Here is a 14,575-nt window from a genome sequence, read left to right as displayed (position 1 = left end):
CTGCCTATCAGTGACGGGACTTCTCACCCCGAGGTGGTTTCCGCCGGTAACAGCTGAAGTCCCACCTCCACGCTGGGCCCTGAGGGGATCGGGGCCAGTCCGGCGTGCCAGATATCCCCGAAGCAGTAGGACTTGAGTCCGTGCCTTCTCCACGACCCGCCCGCCTGACCTTCCTTCGTCCCTCTCGAGGGAAGCGACTGTTTTTTCCTCCCCGCCTCCATCCCGTCCCAGGCATGCAGGTGTCAGCGTAGATGCTGTGATCACCTCCGAACAAATTTCTCTGTCCTTTATAGCCGCCACAGGTACTAGTGTCGTGGGGTCTTTTGTTGCTCATCGTGCCGCAGCTCTCGAGTTGGGACCTAGTCTGGGCACTGCCCGGTCGCGAATCATGGCTCCTACTACTTATATGCCCCGGCACCCGCTATCCCGCTGTCTTTCCCAGGTCTCCCCACATTGCCTTGCCCCACGGTAAGTCCCTGGACAGACCTGACCAAAGTAATTGACTCCTATACAGAGTCCCCTACACATGTGGCAACCCTGCCCTTAAGAGCGTGCTAATGCCATCACTCCCACCTTGGGATGTATCATTTTTCTAGCTTGTCACCCCTTGTCTTGCCTCTCCTTGCCATCATTTCCTTTTGTGGCTCAGATTACCATTTACAATGCCTTCTTCATCCTTCGTTGATACCTTTTTACCTTCACTTCTTCTGGAAAAGGTCTGATTGTGCTTAAATGTATTTAATGGACAAAGACCTCTGGATAATGCCATACCCTTGTAGCAAAAAGTATAAAGGCTGCTATGTACTTTAGCCTTACTATGTGCTAAGCATTATTCTTTTGCCTTTTGGTCCTTACAGTTCAATAATTGGCATTTTCCATTTTACAGATGAGAAAATTGAGACCAAAGAGATTAATTGTCACAGAGCTGCTAAGTGATACAGTTAGCATTGATATCCAAGTAAGCTTGACTCTGTAGCCAGTGCTCATAATAAGTTTTTAGATTTGTTTATTTTTTGGCCTCTGTAGAGCATGTGGGGTATTAGTTCCCCAACCAGGGATCAAACCCATGTCCCCTGCATTGGAAGCGCAGTCTTAACCACTGAACTGCCAGGAAGGCTCCCAACAGTTTTTTAAAATTAAGTTCACTTATTCAACAAATCATTTTAGAGGCCCTACTAGAGATGGGTCAAAGGCCTGATAGAAAATATTTTGAGATGCTTACAGAAATTTTGTGGGACTTAACCACAGTCAGGAGCTAGTGACTCCAGTATTTTTTGCACTGAATGGTTTCCTGAGATTCATTGGTATGAGCAGTACTATGTCTAAGTAGCACTGAAACATCTTACACATAGTTGACTAAGATGCTGAGCCTAGGAGTCAGTACTCAGGAATTTTTCTTTCTCCTTTAGTGCTCCTCAAAGGTTATGCTGGTGACTCAGTGTTGACTCCATTCGTACAATTGAAGTTGCATCATGCCTGTCTTTCACAGGGCTTGTAATACTGTTGTAACAACTACCCTTCTTCAGGTTACATCAGTCCATTATCAAAATAGACATCACCATTCCACCACATTACAGTTACATATCATTTCAAGCAAATTTTCTGTATGTGTCATAGTCCATATCCATTAAAAACAGCTCTCAATTTCAGCCTCATCCTTGATTGATGGAGTAGCCTTTGCAGCTCTCCTTTTCTGAGATTTAGAAAAGTGGTATCTGGCTAACTGCTAAAGAGAATTGAGTATATTGGTGGTTGTAGTATTTTTAAAAGTCAAATTATATTAGGTAAATTATAGTGTATTCCAAAGTGCAATCATTTATGGATTGAGTAGGAGAATCAGTAAATAAATTTAGCTTGCTGAATGTTAAATATCAATAATAACAGTGCTAAGTTATCAGTATTTAAGTGTTAAATACTATGCTAAAAGCTGTAAGTGCAATATTTCTTTTAATCCTTTGGAAAATATTTTTTAAACCTCTACTTTGGGGATAAAGAGTATGAAGCTCTAAGAGGTAAAGAAACTTGGCCAGGAAATCACATAGTTGAGAAGATACGGAACCAGAATTTGAACTTTAGCAGATTAATTTTTAATTTCCGTAGTGTGGGTTGTCATCCTGAACTTCAGGTTCATAAGACTTCTGTAGTTTTTAGGATATAGAGTAGTTACATAGTTTAAAAGTATTTTGATATTGGTGATAGACAAATGTAGATTTTTATCCAGTAATTTAAACAAGCTCATTTTACTTGTGCTCTTATGGGTAAGAAAATAGATTTCTATTCCCATCTGATCTCAGAAAGCTAAGCAGAGTTACAATTGATTAGGATTGGATGTTATTTAGCTCCTAAATCTTCCTTTCTGAAAGGGAATTAAAGGCATAGAGCAAGAAGGAAAAGGCCAATGTAATCAACAAGTTGAATATTTAGACCTTGATAAGTTCACATACTTTGTTGGAGAGAATATTCAGCTAAGAGGGCATATGACCGTGGAAACACCCAGCCCCCCAGAGCCTCAGTTTCTTCATCTATTGAATGTCAGGAATTTCTGTCCCTCCTTGTCTTGGTGGCTTGTTTCAAGGATCAAATGAGATATTGTATGTGAAAGTTGTACAGTAGTGGTAATGCTATTATTTATCATATAAATATACTATGCGAATAAATTTTAGAAGCTCTTCAAGAAAACCACCTCTTGAGAGTGAATTTTCAAGATTACTTTCTTTTTTTTCAAGGTTACTTTCTATGGGAAATAATGTTTGGTGATCGCATTGAATTTGACAAAAATTTTTGGAAATGCTTTGAAAAGTTTTACATCTAATTACTCTCTTGTATTGGCTGCATAGATGTCTTTTTTGATTAAGAGATGGAATAATTTCTTAGCCTTCATTAAACAACAAGAGAGTGAGAGAAAAGTATATCTCCCTAATACCCAAGCTGGGAGTAATACGAAGTATGAGTCATATGAGATGGTTTAGTACTTCTGATAGTGCGATATGTCATTCAATAAGTTTCTTTGTCTTTCACTTAAAAAATGACTTTAATAATTAATAAAGAACCTTCCCCACACACAAGTGAAAAGTAACAGATAGTGTGTTTTTTGTTCTTCACATAAATATTTTTGGTGAAAGGCATTTAGGAGAGTATATGGTGTCAGCGTGATAGAGAAGAAGGATCATGGAGTTTGCAGGCATAAAAACGAGTTCCAGTCCTGTCACTAACTGGCTGTGACTTAGGGTAAGTCACTTAATCCCTCCAAGGCTCTGTTTACTAGTCTGTAAAATGGGTGTAATTCTGCCTCCTCACAAAGCCATTTATGATTGAGGTACTTGATTAATTATAAAGTATTTTATACATAAAATGCTTGTTTTAATTTTTCTTCTGCCTTAAGTTTTCCTTTGAAGTACAGTAAGCTATGGAGGGGACCTCCCTGGTGGTCCAGTGGCTAAGACTCTACCCTCGCAAGGCTGGGGGCCTGGGTTTGATCCCTGTTCTTCAGGGGACTAGATCCCACATGCCACAACTAAGGCCCAGTGCAGCCAAATAAATTTAAAAAAGAAAAGAGGAAGGACTGAACATAACGAGCTACCTGTAGATTTTGAGTGATAATATTTGATATGTTTTAAATTTCTTTTTTTGTTGTTTTAAATTTCTAAATTTTTAAAATAGGAAATATATATACATAGCATATACTTCAAAGGGTACAGTATACAATATACAGTGAAAATAAATTGACCTGCCACGCAGTCCCCAGCATGTTACCCTACACAAGTGAAGATCACTGCTCTTGCTGCTTTCTGATGTTGCCTTCTAGAGATGTTTTATTCACATGCAATGTGCGTGTGTGTGTGTAACCCAGTTTTAAAACCAATGGGAGAGCATAGTGCACAAATGGTTTCTGCTCCTTTATCCGCTTAGCTATGTTTCTTGGAGATTGTCACAAATCAGCTGCCTCCATTTTTTTTTTTAATGTCATACTGGGTGCCCTGAATTGAGTATCTACCACATGGTAAGTGTTTTATACATTTTAAACCATTTTATTATAAATTACAATGTGGATACAGAAAATACAAATGTACAGTTTAATGAAAAACAAAGTGAATCCCTAAGTATTTAATAACTAGGCCAAGAAATAGAGTGTTATTAGTACCCAAAAGTCCTCATTTTTTTCCCCTAGCTAATCACAATCCCCTCCTGCATTAAAAAAAGTGACTTTTCTGGACTTCCCTGGTAGTCTCGTGATTAAGAAGCTGCCTGCCAATGCAGAAGACACAGGTTTGATCCCTGGTCTGGGAAGATTCTGCATGCCACGGGGCAGCTGAGCCCGTGTGCCCACAACTATTGAGCCTGTGTGCTAAGAGCTGCAGCAACTGAAGGCTGCATATCCTAGAGCGCGTGCTCTGCAACAAGGGAAACCACTGCGATGAGAAGCCCGCACACGGCAACTAGAAAGTAGCCCAGGCTCACTGTTGCTAGAGAAAACCTGCCCCCAGCAATGAAGACCCAGCTCAGCCAAAAAATAAACAAATAAATAAAATTTTAAGTGACTTTATTGTTACTGTCTTCAGAACTTAACCATGTAAAAATACCTCCTCAAACATCATGGTTTAGTTTCCTTTGTATTTTTTCACTTGATGTAACAGAATCCAAGAGTATATATACTTGTGTCTGGCTTCTTTCACTCACATTGTTTTTAAAGTTTTATCCTTATTGTTATGTGTAGCTCTAATTCATTCACTTCCAACTGTTTAGTATCCCCAAGACAGCACAATTTAGGTTGTATTTAGTATTTTGGCTATTATGAACAATGCTACTATGAACATTATTCTACATGATTCTTGGTACACATGCACATGAATTTCTCTAGGGTATATGACCAGGGTTTTGGCTAAGATCAGGTGTGTAGTATGGGGGCTTCCCAGGCTACACATTGGGAGGAGGAGGGGCCCCCTCCTCCCAATGCAGGAGGCATAAGAGATGCAGGTTTGATCCCCGGGTCAGGAAGATACCCTGGAGTAGGAAATGGCAACATGCTTCAGTATTCTTGCCATAAAAAGTCATGGACAGAGGAGCCTGATGGGTTACAGTCCATTAGGTTGCAAAGAGTCGGACACAACTTGAGCGACTGAGCCTACACAAGGATCAAAAGGTTTCATTCAGTCAGTTCAGTCACTCCGTCATGTCTGACTCTGCGACCTCATGGACTGCAGCACACCCAGCTTCCCTGTCCATCACCAGCTCCCGGGGCTTGCTCAAACTCATGTCCATCGAGTCGGTGATACCATCCAACCATCTCATCCTGTGTGTCGCCTCCTGCCTTCAATTTTTCCCAGCATCAGGGTCTTTTCCAATGAGACAGTTCTTCACATCAGGTGGCCAAAGTATTGGAGCTTCAGCTTCAGCATCAGTCCTTCCAATAAATATTCAGGACTGATTTCCTTTCCAAAGCCTGGAAAAACCATAGTTTTGACTATGTGGAACTTTGTTGGCAAAGTAATGCCCTGCTTTTTAACATGCTGTCTAGGGTTTAAATATCTTCACAAGGTTTAAATATGTTTCAAATATAGTAGATCATGTTGAACTGCTTTCCAAGTGTACATTCTCACCAGAAGTTTATGAGAATCCCAGGTGTTCATGTCATTGTCAACACTTGATAGAAACTTGGACAGTCTGAGGCATGTGTACTCGCTTCTCATTGTGGTTTTAATTTCTCTGATCATAAATGGAGTTGTGTACTTATATTTTTATTGGTCATTTTGATTTCTTTTATGGGGTTCATAGTTATGGTTAATTACATAACATATATTACATAACATAGCAATGAGATGGTTGGGTAGTATCACCGACTTGATGGACATGAATTTGAGCAAACTCCAGGAGATAGTGGAGGACAGAGGAGCCTGGTGTGCTGCAGTCCATGGGGGTGCAAAGAGTCAGACATGACTTAGCGACTGAACAAGCACAACAAGATAAAATTAGCTAAATAGGCCCGGGGAAATCAGAAGTCCAGGTTTCCAAGAATCCGCTCTCAGTGGGGTAACATAAGACATGCTTAATTGCTCCAGCAACAATATGTGACAACATGTACAAAATGTTGCCAACCAAGGAAGCTCATCTGAGCCTAGGATTCCAGGATTTTTATTGGGGGTCAATCAGGTATATAGTGCACATCCAGAGAGAAGATGTTCACCAGAGAATATATACTTAGTATAAACCAGACAAACAGGTGCAATGTGGCTCAAAAACCCCAGGCATGTGTTACTGTTTTTTCCTTTTTCTATTCTTTTTCAAATTCCTTTCCCATTTAGGTTATTACAGAGTACTGAGCAGAGTTCCCTGTGCTATACAGTAGGTCTTTATTGGTTCTTTACTTTAAATATAACAGTGTGCACATGTCGATCTCAAACTCCTGATCTATTCCTCCCTCTCACACTGACCCCCGGTAACCATAAGTCCATTCTCTTAGTCTGTGAATCTGTTTCTGTTTCTATAAATAAATTTATTTGTATAATTTTTTTTTAGATTCCACGTATACATGATATGACATATTTGTCTTTCTTGATTTCTGAAATTGTCCATTTCTCTATTTAGAGTTTTATTTTGTAATTAGTTAATTCTTTATATTCTACGTATTAGTCATTTTTTCAGTTCTATGTATTGCAAATATCCTTTCACCACACTGTGGCATTTGTTTTCAACTCTCTTCCTAGTGTCTTTAAAAACCTTTTACTTTTGAAAGCATTGCAGACTTCCAGAAAGTTACTTTGCCAATAAAGGTCTGTATAGTCAAAGCTATGGTTTTTCCAGTAGTCTTGTAAGGATGTGAGTGTTGGACCATAAAGAAGGCTGAGTGGCAAAGAACTGATGTTTTTGAATTGTGGTGCTGGAGAAGACTCTTGAGAGTCTCCTGGACAGCAAGGAGATCAAACCAGTCAATCCTAAAGGAAATCAACCCTGAACATTCATTGGAAGGACTGATGCTGAAGCTCCAATACTTTGGCCATGTGATGCGAAGAGCTGACTCACTGGAAAAGACCCTGATGCTGGGAAAGATTGAGGGTAGGAGGAGAGGGGCCAACAGAGGATGAGAAGGTTGGATGGCATCACTGACTTAATGGACATGAGTTTGAGCAAATTCTGGGAGATAGTGGAGGACAGGGAAGCCTGGAGTGCTGCAGTCCATGGTGTCACAAAGAACTGGACATGACTGAGCAACTGAACAACAAAAACAACAGCAAAATACTAGAATCCCATGTACCCTTCACTCAGGTTCCTCCAATGGTGACATCTTACGTAGTTGGAAAAACTAGGAAGTTGACATCAGACCATCACTTCTATCTAGACCAGACATTGTATTCAGTTTCTACCATCTTTTTAGCCTGTGTGTGTGTATGTATATAATCCTATACAGTTTTTTTCCAAGAAACATTATTATTTTATTTATAGCCCCACTGTTTTATATGTACATTTATGGACTGTCCAAAAGCAGTATTTTTTTAGTAACCTTGGAAGTTTTAAATACTCTAAGCAGCTCCTGAAGATCAAGTTGTCAAATTCCTCACCAAGGACAGCCTTAGATAATCTGTGTGCTCCCAGAGAGTAAGTATTCAGCTGGCAGCCATCTGTGCTTCAAGCTTCCATCTTTCACCTGCAAGGCTGGTGATACTCATTTCTGCCAAATTCTGCACCATGACACAATTATCAAGATCTAAACCCTAAGTGACACTTCTGCGTTGACCTGATTTCACACTGTGACAAGGTCAACATACCTGCAGTTATACTGTGAAGCCTTTCCCTTTCACACACAAGAAATCCCCTCTTCTATTAAAAATTCCCTGACATACAATCGAGGAGCAATAACCTTACCCCCATCATCCCATCTCCTGATGTGGAAAGGCAGACCTGGGGCCTCCTGAGTTCTCACCATCAGCGTGGTGGAGGCCACACCAGGACGCTACCCTCCACGTGTTCAGGACGCAGAAACCTCAGGCCAGCAGGGTTGTGACAGGAACCTCTCCAGACCCAGGGAGTCTGCATGCCAGGGACCCGGCCCTCAAAGGCCTGGTGGCAGCTCGCCCCAACCTACCCGAGCCTCTGGAGAACATCCCTACTGAGAGCAAAGGCTAGAAAGCAGTCTCATACTGTTTTATCTGATGGGTAGATTCGTGTAACCATCACTAAAATTAAGTTAGAATTTAATGCTATTTTTGATGATCAAATTGTTTGACAAACAGAAAACATCAATTTTTTCTTTTATGGTTGTGCTTTTTATATCTTGTTTAAGAGATTCTTCATACATTGTAACTGAGTGCTTCCTTAGTTGCCCAGTCCTGTCCAACTCTGCAGCCCTTTGGACTGTAGCCCGCCAGGTTCCTCGGTCTATGGGACTTTTCAGGCAAGAATACTGGAGTGGGATGCCATTTCCTCCTCCAGGGGATCTTTCCGTCTCAGAGATCGAATCCATGTGTTCTGTGTCTCCTGCATTGCCGGCGGATTCTTTACTGCTGAGCCATAGGGGAAGCCTATACATTGTAATTAAATTCAAATCAGTTAAATTCAAATACAGATAATGCACCAAAGTTCTAAGTTGTATTAACATTATAGCTCCTATCATTCTGGAAATAACTTGCAATGGTAGAAAAATAAGTTTTATAGTAGATGTCACTGCCCTGAAGTATGAGTTGCATGATTTATGATCTTGTGCTACAGGAGTCATTTTTATCATTTCCAGTAGTCTCAAATGTTAGGCTTTTATCTGTTCTCAATTTAGCCAATAATATAAAATTCCTTGGCAAATGTTACAAAACTATATGACTATGTGAATACATTAATACATTGCTACATCAGCTTCATAATAAATCAACCTCTGAATGTCTGTATTTCTGAACCTGCCAGTGGGGGCCAGTGCAGGACAACCAAGGACACAGAGCATGGAATAAGGCTATGGCTGCAGTCTTGTTCTCTACATTCAACTGGACTGTGTAAGTGGAAAAAAGGATTTTGTGAAGGAACTCTTTGCCACCTATGTACAGGACAGCATCCATGCCTGTCTTCCTGGATTTTCCAGAGGTTTAGAAAAAAATTTCCCATTAAAACATAACATATAGTTAATTCACATTTATTTTTTTGTTATTCAAAGTGTGATGAATCAACCTAAATGCCTATCAATAGGAGATGCTAAACTAGGGTAGAGTACACTATGGAAATATTGTGTAAGTTTCAAAACAATGAGGTAGATTTTTATGTATCTATATGGAAAGATGCCAGGATTTATTATTACATGAGAAAAGTGTTACAGAACATGGAACAGTATGTTCAATGTGATTCTGTTTGTGTTAAACACTCCACCATTTGCCAAATCTGAGTGGATACCTATCAAGTTGACAAGTGTGGCTCCTGGATGGAATTGGATGGGAATCAAGAGGAATTTTTGACCTATTTGTATTGTATACATTAAATTTTTTTAAATTTTCTTTTTATTCATTTTTTAAATTGTTTAATTTTATATTGGAGTATAGTTCATTTGTCAAGGCTATGGTTTTTCCAGTGGTCATGTATGGATGTGAGAGTTAGACTATAAACAAAGCTGAGTGCCGAAGAATTGATGCTCTTGAACTGTGGTGTTGGAGAAGACTCTAGAGAGTCCCTTGGACTGCAAGGAGATCCAAGCAGTCCATCCTAAAGGAGATCAGTCCTGGGTGTTCATTGGAAAGACTGATGTTGAAGCTGAAACTCCAATACTTTGGCCACCTGATGTGAAGAGCTGACTCATTGGAAAAGACCCTGATGTTGGGAAAGATTGAGGGCAGGAGGAGAAGGGGACGACAGAGGATAAGATGGTTGGATGGTGTCACCGACTCAACGGACATGGGTTTGGGTGGACTCCGGGAGTTGGTGATGGACAGGGAGGCCTGGTGCGTGCTGCAGTTCATGAAGTTGCAAAGAGTTGGACACAACTGAGAGACTGAACTGAACTGAACTAATAGTTCATTTACAATGTTTTGTTAGTTTCAGATGTACAGCAAAATGATTTAGTTATACATACTTCTATTATTTTTCAGATTCTTTTTCTATATTACAAAGTATTGAGTAGAGTTCCCTATGCTATCCAGAAGGTCCTTATTGACTATGTTTTTTATATATAGTAGTGTATATATGTTAATCCCAACCTCCTAATTTATCCCTCTCCCCTACCTTTCCCTGATAGCTCAGTTGGTAAAGAATCCACCTACCATGCAGGAGACCCCAGTTTGATTCCTGGGTCAGGAAGATCCACTGGAGAAGGGATAGGCTAGCCACTCCAGTACTCTTGGCCTTCCCTTGTGGCTCAGCTGGTGAAGAATCCACATGCAATGTGGGAGACCTGGGTTCGATCCCATTGGTGGGAGGATCCCCTGGAGAAGGGAAAGGCTAGCCAGTCCAGTATTCTGGCCTGGAGAATTCCGTGGATTACGGTCCATGGGGTCGCAAAGAATCAGACACTTTCACTTTCCCACCTTTCCACTTTGGTGACCATAAGTTTGTTTTCTAAGTCTGTGAGTTTCTGTTTTGTAAATAAGCTCATTTGTATCATTTTTTATTTTTTTAATATCATTTTTTAGAATCTATATATAAGCGATATCACATGATATTTGTCTTTGTATGCTTTACTTCACTTAGTATGATCATCTCTAGGCCCATCCATGTGTGTATTATATATATGTTTTATAAGAACAAGAATGAATATATTACTTGTTGGATTGAAAGTAAACTTTATATAAGAAATGTAGTAAACAGAAAACAACTAAGCTAGCCTTTAGCACTGAATGTTTGCGAGCTGTTTGAGTTTGAATTATATCAAAGTATAACATTTATGTTTTGACTTATGATAAAAAGCTTTGACCTGCATCCTCTGGTTTTACCCTAATAACAACCAAATGGGATAGATAGGATTGGTGATGTCTCTGTTTTACAGTTGAAAATACAGTCTTGGAATTTATTCATAGTAAAATTATGAATTTTCTGCTATATTGGTTTCTATTCATGTTATTGCTATATTTACTTATCACCTAGTTTATAATTTAATTGGCTCAGATGAGACACTAAAATTAATCTTTGCACAAACCAAGGATGTACCATTGCTTCAAACAAATTCATTTCCCAAACCCGTGCCTAAATAAATAAAATTTCACATAAATGAAGTCTTTGTTTTTGTTTCCCTTTCACCTTGCTCTCCCTCTTCCTAATTTTTATTTTTTTTCTGGATATGACCCTGTTTTTCTTTTCTTTTTCTTTTTTTTTGACCCTGTTTTTCTTTCTGGTATAGCTTGCTCTCAATTAACTGTCATATTTCTCTCCTACGTATAGATGCACAATAATGTAAATTTTACTTTTTCCAGGGGCATGTACTTTTTAATCAGGATCTCTTGAGGAACAGCCTCCAAATTCAGATGAATGCAAGTATTGGACTAGGTGATCTCTGATACAGCTCTAACATCCAGGATTCAACGTTTCTGTCACTAATGATGACATTTCAGGGAGCTATCAGGGACATGAGGAAAAAATGTTTTTGTCTGGAAATACCAAAAGCCCCTCAAATCACTTGGCGTAGCACCTGCTTTCTCTTCTTGCATCCAAGTACTGGCTGTGCACAAACAAAAGGAAAGAGAACATTTAAAAAAAACTGAGTTTGTCACTGCTCTCTGCTTCTGTGGCAGAGTAGTCTGGGGATTATGAGGTCGAGTCTCAAGAACTGACCTCTAATCTAGATCCGGCATGATTTCTGTGGCTATGAACAAGTAATTTCATTTTCTCTGTATGTCAAGGAAAGCTTGGTGATGTAGTGGAAAGGAAAGGGCTTTGACCACAGTTCACTGTTTATTCATCCCATTCATTTTTTTAAAAAAAAAAGAAAATATGTATTACATCCTAAGTAGGTAGCATGGCAGGTTCCAGAGAGACAGTGGTGAACAAAATGGGGTTCTCTCCCTTTGTGAAGTGAAAGTCACTCAGTCATGTCCGACTCTTTGCAACGCCATGGACTTTAATCCATGGAATTTTCCAGGCCAGGATACTGGAGTGGGTAGCCTTTCCCTTCCCCAGGGATCTTCCCAACCCAGGGATCAAACTGGGGGTCTCCTGCATTGCAGGCGAATTCTTTACCAATTGAGCTATCAGGGAAGCCCTCTCTTCCCGTAAAGTGTACCATTAATTGATTCTGAGCATCTTTTCACCTTCTGAATTCACTTTCCTTTGTGTAAAAAGTGTTCAGAATAATCTACATATTCCATAAGAATTATTGTTACAATGATCCTTTTCTCCTTTTTTTTGGCTGCGGTGGGTCTTCACTGCTTGGCACAGCTGGCTGAGGCGAGTGGGGGTTACTCTTTGGTGCGGTGCATGGGCTTTTCATTGCACTGCTTTCTCTTGTTGTGGAGCCTGGGATCTAGGTGCACAGGCTAGAGACAGGCTCAGTAGTTGTGGCTCAAAGGGCTCTAGCGCACAGCTCAGTCGTTTTGGCTTTTGGGGCTCTAGAGCTCTGTTCAGTAGTCATGGCTCTGAGGCTTAGTTGATCTGTGGCATGTGGAATCTTCCTGCACCAGGGACGGAGCCGGAGTCCCCTGCATTTGCAGGTGGGTTCTTATCCACTGTGCCACCAGGGAGTCCGGTGATCCATTGCACTGAGGTGCAGGCTGTGTTCCTTGGATATACTAGCTGGAAGAAAATATTGAGAACTACTTACCTAGGTCAAGTTCTTCATTTATAGGTTGACAGAGGACTCAAAATGACTAACTGACCATCCCAGTATTCTTTTTACTTACTACACACTGCAATTTCTTCACAACCCTTAAGAACTTTTTGCAACTTTGGGGGATCTTTCCTTCCCCTTTAACCTGGCCTGTGTGCTCCAGCCCATTTATAGCACTGTACTGAGGGTGAAGTGAGAACAAACTGGATGCATTTCATTTTGCTGGACCCTTCTTAGCGATCCTCATATGCCATTTCTTTCCTGAAATCCAACCATTCAGTAAATTCAAAGTGTTACTTCCTTCCTAAAGTCATGGCCCATCAACGTGATAAAGACTTTCATCAAGAATCTGAATGCACTTTATAACTTAGCTTATTATTATGATCCTTAATCTGTGTGATTATCCTTTTACCCTAAATTATAAACCATATTCTGTTGCTTTTTTCATTCCCTGGTTGCTGTGTGTGTGTGTGTGTGTGTGTGTGTGTGTGTGTGTGTGTGTGAGTCGCTCAGTCATGTCCAACTCTATGCGCCCACCAAGCTTCTCTGTCCATGGGATTCTCCAGGCAAGAATACTGGAGTGGATTGTCATGCCCTCCTCCAGGGGATCTTCTCCACCCAGGGATTAAACACAGGTTTCCTGCATTACAGGCAGACTCTACCATCTGGGCCACAAGGGAAGCCTCTGGTTGCTTTGGACAATGTTTATAATAGAGCTGTGGAATAATCTCTAATCGAATTCTTGAGTCAGTTGAATGGCAATATGATAGCAATAATACCTGATGAGCTTACCACAGAATGCTCTTGTGATTAAACAAACAAAAAAAAGAGGCAATAAATCTCAGGCAAATTTTGACAACTTCTAAAGATAATACATCAAGGAGAATGACTAAATGGAAAGCATTCTGGGAGCTGAATCATATTTAAGTTGTTGCAAAACTGACAATTTTCACTTTTTTTTTTTTGGTTTGGAGACGCCTAGTGTTGGAGGATATAATTATTGTGTTCAAGTTTTTGAAAGATTATCAAGGGGAAAGCATTCTATATCGCTCCAAGCAGCATAACTACTAGCAGTGGAAGGAAGTAAAAGGGAAATAGATTTTGGTTCAGCAGGAGGATTTTCTAATATTAAACGCTGCCCAACAGTTGAGCAGGCAGTCTTACTTAAGGAAGTGAGCGCTCTGAAATCTGAACTGTTGAAATAGAAGTCGGACGCCTATCTGGAGAGAGTGTACAAGAGGGAATTCATGCCCGGGGGGAAGTTGGACTAATGACTTTTAAGGTGGCTTCAAATTCTAAGGTTTATAGGAGTGTTCAGTTAACCTGACATTTGAATATATGTGAATTGTTTTTATTTTTAAAAAATTGTATTAAATAGTCAATCGACCTAAAAACTCATACAGTTTACACTAAGTAAAATTTGATAAACATAGTGGGAAATCAGGTTTAAGACTGAAAACCCAGATGTCATTAAAGGCAATTAGTGACACTTTTAACAGAAAGGAAGAAGGGAGAGCTATATGGGTTTCGAATGATGTGTTCTGGCCAAGTGACACTTGTCACCTAAAACATAAATGCTATAAATTGTTTTACTTTACACATACTTGCCCAGACGGAATTTTTAACATCCAGCGGTACCGTACGCGAAAGCAAGAGCGAGTCTTTGCGGAACAACTCTCCGAAAGCCCTTTCTCGGTAACCCACCCGCGGAAGACCGCTCCAGCCCGCGGCGGAGTCGGGCGTGCTGGGTGGTGGGTAAAAGCGGAAGAGGCGCCGCTGGCCACGGGTCCGAACTACCAGTCCCAGAGGCCCCCGCGGCTCTGCGCAAGCGCGATGAGTTGGCGGCAGCGCCGCCGC

The 14,575-nt window shown here is 40.5% G+C and overlaps 1 long non-coding RNA gene across 1 annotated transcript; it reads left to right on the top strand.

The window, feature by feature from the left end:
• The first annotated feature begins 4 nt into the window (after positions 1-4).
• Positions 5-4,572, top strand: LOC133065412 (uncharacterized). The gene is made up of 3 exons (XR_009694882.1): positions 5-468; positions 3,123-3,228; positions 4,169-4,572. It is a non-coding gene; the product is annotated as an uncharacterized LOC133065412 (long non-coding RNA).
• Positions 4,573-14,575: the final 10,003 nt, after the last annotated feature.

This window comes from Dama dama, chromosome 11, assembly GCF_033118175.1.
Source record: "Dama dama isolate Ldn47 chromosome 11, ASM3311817v1, whole genome shotgun sequence".
Classification (NCBI taxonomy): Eukaryota; Metazoa; Chordata; class Mammalia; order Artiodactyla; family Cervidae; genus Dama; species Dama dama.
The sequence above is the reverse complement of the archived record's forward strand: the minus strand, read 5'-3'. Positions and strand labels throughout refer to the sequence as shown.